Here is a 5,663-nt window from a genome sequence, read left to right as displayed (position 1 = left end):
GACGGCACGGCATGAGAACAAAGTCACATCGTGTTAATCACGACATAGTATGTTTTTTCCACTCTACGTGAGGGAGTATCTCAGCCTCTCAACCCTCTCTTCTCTAAAATTAAATGGTACATATCAAGGAAATGCAAATCAGATAAACGGTACATCTATCATCTATGCCTCTGCGAAGAATCTTTTAAGATTTGTGCGGGCTTAAATATATATAATCAAACTGTAGTTGTTCCTTTAAGATTTGTGCGGCTTGAATAGCAAAGGGAAAATACTATAAATTATTCTACCTTCTAAATTTTCAAACAAAATGTATTTGTAGGGCGTTCATTTCAATATCCTTCTTCATACCTCTTGGTTGCTCTTATAATGTGATTCATGGCTGAAATTATTTTTGTTTCCGCGAGATATTTAAAAGAAAAAAATTGTAGATGAATCTTCATTTTATGAATTATATATGGCAAACTTCACATGTCAGATTTCAGAGATACTACAGTATCAATGAAATTATATCCATATTTTTCTGAGTCAAATCTCTCTCAATCAATTTACTAGTGTCATACGTAAGTATAAATATGACTAATTTAAGAAAGGAAAAATCTTATATGTTTTATAAATTTGTATTGAGTCTTGTAATTTAAGGGCTAATAATATTTGGTTTCAAATTATGTATTTTTTTCTTTTCTTTTTCCTTCAGATTGAACCGCCGCAGGAGTAGGGGGGAAAAAAAAGGATGGCCGCATCTCCTAGGTGTGGCCGTTTCAAAATTCGAATTTTTCAAAAAATATGATTATTTGGTTGTTGGTTGTTTGGGTTATAGTATATTTAAAAATTTCGGCGGTAGCACTGAACCCAATCCAAAAATTTTGAATTAGAAACATTGACTCCGATCTATCTGTTGATGCAAGAAAAATTGTACTCTTTTTATTTTTCTCTCTCATTTTTTATTAATTTCTATGAATAAAAAATTCTCCGAATGAAATGCAAAAATATATAGTGTGGCCAGTGAAATTTAAATTTATGTTCTTTTACAATTACCAAGTAAAGTTTTGATATTTTATAAGAAAACTGAATTATATAAAAACGTAAAAGAAAAAATAATTCAATTAAATGTTAAGACATCTAAGTAAACAAATTTAGAATTATAGAGTGCTTTAGTACTCTTTGAAACATAGTAACAATATACGCAAATAATTCGCGTTTTATTCGTATTTTTGATGTTTCCGAACTGAATTCCGAATAAAATGTAAAAAAACGTATAATACGTTTATTTGTGAATAAAACGTGAGTCACAAATTATTCACGAAAAAAAAATTGGTTTTTTTTTTGTGCTTATTTATAGTACTGAATGATTTCTGAATTAATACTCGAAATATAACCGAATTATATCCAAATCACGAATTTTTGATCCCACCGAACTAAATCCGTACTATTTGTTTATCACTATACTTTGAGGTACATCAAGATCTACCCCACCAAACAGAGGTGTTTGACTGGAATCCAGATTTATACAAACAGCTTTAAATTTTATATTTATATATCTACCCCCACCAAACGGAGCTGTTTGACTCGAATCAAAATTTGTACAAACAGCTTTAAATTGTATATGTATCAAGGACACATGAATATTGATCTAGATCGAGTTTGATTTAATATATACCCGTCGGACGGCCGCTATTCCACCCACACCATCGATCGGAGAAATATATTGTTAAGAGATTTTGGAGTATTATCAAAGCATATATTATTTATATGCTTCCGTAAACTCCAATAAATAAATATATTTAGCGTCTAAAACATACTGACATACTGTACTTTTGTATTACTTATAGCTAGTAAGCTAAATTTTCATCTTTTTATCTTAAAAATAATATTAATTAATTACGGTTCGGTGTATACACGCATAGAAACACTTACTGACAACTTTTGAGAATTACAAGTAGGACTAGAATATATGTATTTTGTAATTAACAGAACATTATATTAATTATAGCTAGTAGGCTAGATTTTCATTTTTTTTTATAAAAGAATTATTAATTATAGTTCGGTGTATACATGCATAGAACCACTTACTGACAACTTTGAGAATTACAAGTAGAACTAGAATGTTTTTAGGCTCACAGAGCTCTTTTGTGAGCTTAACTCCAAAAATATTGAAATTACTTTGAATAATAAATTTAAACTGTTAAAACTAATCTATTGTACGAGTGATGTGTTTACACGTCAAATTTATAAATTTTAGAATTAATTAAGTATAATGTCAAGATGTCAAAAAACGATGAAAAATATTAAAATTCTTATAAGCCTTTTGTTTTAACCGCTTGACTTTATACTAAATTAATTTTATAATTTATAATCTCACATGTAAACACATCACTCGTAAAAGTAGATCGGCTTCAATGGTTTGAATTCGTCATTTAAAATCATTTTAATAAGTTTTAAAGTTAATTTCACCAAAAAAAAATGATGAGCTTAAGAATACTAGTTCTACTTAGAAATTCATAGGGGCAGACCCACGTGGTCCTAGGAGGGCAGTTGTCCCTCTGGATTTTGAGTTTTAGTGGAGATCGGGATGTTCCGATCGACTTTGTCCTCCCTGAAATTTTTTTTGCCTCCCTCTGAATGTTTGATTTGTAACTCGGATTAAATTTAGAGTTATAATTAAAATTAATTTTTTAAATTATAATTGGTAATTAGGATTATAGGTTAGAAAATCAGAAATTACAAGTCAGAGTATTGAAAATTATAAGTTAAAGTATTGTTTTTTATGGAGTACATAATTAATTAATGAGTTTAAACTCAATTAGTTATTTAGAGTAGAACTAGGATGTTCTTAAGCTCACCAAAGTGTTTGGTGAGATTAACTCCAAAACCTATCAAATCTGTTTCAAATGATGAATCTAAACCGTTGAAACCCGCCAACCTTACGAGTGATAAGTCTACATATGAAAATTGTAAACATTCGAATTAATTTAGTATAAAATCAATCGGTCAAAAAACGTTCAAAAAATGAATGCACTAAATTTAATTTATTAACCTTCTAATTTTGACCGATTGACTTTATACTAAACTAATTCAAATGTTTAAAAATTTCACATGTAGACGCATCACACATAAGATAGACGGGTTTCAACGGTTCGGATTCGTCATTTGAAACCGATTTGATGGGTTTTGGAGTTAGCTCACCAAACACTTTGGTGAGCTTAAGAACACTCTAGTTCTACTCAGTTATTTAAATCCGATTTGATATTTTTTTTGTCTGTATAAGTTAAAGCATTATTTTTTTTATCGAGCACATAATTAATTAATGAATTTAAACTCAATTAGTTATTTAAATCCAATTCAATATTTTTTTTGTCTCTTCGGTTCTCTAAAACAAAAATTCAGAATCCGTTCCTGTGATGCATAATGCATTGATGCGGAGAGCATCCAAGAAGTCTATTAAAGTGCGCCAAGTGCATGCATCGTTGGTCGACATTTTTATTTTTACCCCATTAAAAAATTATTTTAATAATAATAACCAAAGTTTAGCAACAATTTTAAAAATACCCCACCCGTGGAAATTTTCCACGGGCTGGAATTTTAATTCCCATTTTTTTTTATAAAACAGAAATTTTTTTTTTGTATTGAAATATTAGAAATGTTGGATATATTTCTTTGAAAATAGATGGAATACAATATAATTTGATTTATTAGAAAGACTGTAACAAATAACCCGGATCAATATTTTTCAGGTCGGATTTTTCGCGGCTGTAAGAAAAATTAATATATTTCTATATGTGTTATTGGAAAATAATAAAAATGCTTAGATTCTGAGTTATTGATCCCGGTTCAAAAGTCACTTCTATGTAATCTAGAAAATATTGTGATCCTTCTAGGACATTTAATTTATAAAAAGTTGTATCTATTTTTATAAATTTAATGTCCTAGAAGGATCACAATATTTTCTATATTACATAGAAGTGACTTTTGAACCGGGATCAATAACTCAGAATCTAAGCATTTTTATTCTTTTCCAATAACACATATAGAAATATATTAATTTTTCTTATAGCCGCGAAAAATCCGACCTGAAAAATATTGATCCGGGTTATTTGTTACAGTCTTTCTAATAAATCAAATTATATTGTATTCCATCTATTTTCAAAGAAATATATCCAACATTTATAATATTTCAATACAAAAAAAAAATTTATGTTTTATAAAAAAAAAATGAGAATTAAAATTCCAGCCCGTGGAAAATTTCCACGGGTGGGGTATTTTTAAAATTGTTGCTAAACTTTGGTTATTATTATTAAAATAATTTTTTAATGGGGTAAAAATAAAAATGTCGGCATCGTTGGGCCGATTTTTTTTAAAATACCCAAAATAAAAAATAAATAATTAAAAATAACCAGGTTTTGGACAAAATTTTAAAAATGCCCAAACCGCCTCAAAATTCGGCGGTCCGGAATTTTAATTCCTAACCGCCCCAAAATTCGGCGGTCCGGGCCTATATATACCCCCAAATGGCTGTTTCTCTCTCCTCACAATTCATTTTCTCAAAATCTCACTCTCTCTCCTCCCCACCCGAATTTCTCCTCTCTTTTCTACTCTCTTCTTCCAATTTGCAAGTAAGTCCCTATATTTTTTTGAAATTTCATTTGTAGTGTAAAAAAGTTGTAGATTAGTCCAATTATGTTAGTAAGGTACCAAAATTAGTATTTTTTTTTAGTTAGTTGAGTTAGTGCTAATTAGTTATAATTATGATTAAATAATTACGGTACCAATTTAGTGGTAATTAGTATCAATGTAGGTACCAAAATATTTATAATTAGTGATAATTATGGTACCAAAGTTAGTTTTAACTTTAACTTGAATTATTTAGTCCAAAATTTGATCGTAATTAGTGCTAATTAGTTATAATTAGGGTTAATTAATTATGGTACCAATTTAGTGGTTATTAGTGTCAATGTAGGTACTAAAATATTTGTAATTAGTGATAATTATGGTACCAAAGTTAGTTTTAATTTTATTTTGGATTATTTAGTCCAAGCTATGATCGTAATTAGTGTTAATTAGTGGTAATTAGTGTTAATTAATTAAAGTACCGAATTTAGTGATAATTAGTGTTAATGTAGGTACAAAATTAGTTTTAATTAGTGATAATTGAGGAGGCCAAAGTTAGTTGTAATTTTATTTTGGATTATTTAGTCCAAAATTTGATAGTAATTAGTGTTAATTAGTTATAATTAGGATTAATTAATTACGGTACCAATTTAGTGGTAATTAGTGTTAATGTAGGTACAAAATTAGTTATAATTAGTGATAGTTGAGTATATTTGAGTATATTTGAGTATATTTTAGCATATTTTAGTATATTTTTATCGTAATTAATGTATTTTATCATATTTTACCGTGATAAGCATATTTTAGCATATTTTAATATATTTTTCCCGAATAACATGTTTTTTTAGTATATTTTGCCCAAAGAACAATTTTTTTTTCATATTAACGTAATTTAACCAATTGTAGCATGTCTAATTTTTTTCCAAACGTAGGATGGCTAGGGGACGGCCTAAGAGACCACCACCACCCGACCATACTGATGATCCCATTTCCGTGGACAGCACGGAGCATTTTAGTCCATTATTATGGATACCTCATAGTGAGCATCGAGTCTCACT

The 5,663-nt window shown here is 28.8% G+C and overlaps 1 non-coding gene across 1 annotated transcript; it reads left to right on the top strand.

The window, feature by feature from the left end:
- The first annotated feature begins 438 nt into the window (after nt 1-438).
- On the top strand, nt 439-531 carry LOC144558880 (small nucleolar RNA R64/Z200 family). The gene has a single exon (XR_013513036.1). It is a non-coding gene; the product is annotated as a small nucleolar RNA R64/Z200 family (small nucleolar RNA).
- The last annotated feature ends 5,132 nt before the right edge of the window (nt 532-5,663 follow it).

The sequence above is a fragment of the Carex rostrata genome, chromosome 8 (assembly GCF_964058835.1).
Source record: "Carex rostrata chromosome 8, lpCarRost1.2, whole genome shotgun sequence".
Taxonomy (NCBI): Eukaryota; Viridiplantae; Streptophyta; class Magnoliopsida; order Poales; family Cyperaceae; genus Carex; species Carex rostrata.
This window is presented reverse-complemented; position numbering and strand designations above follow the sequence as displayed.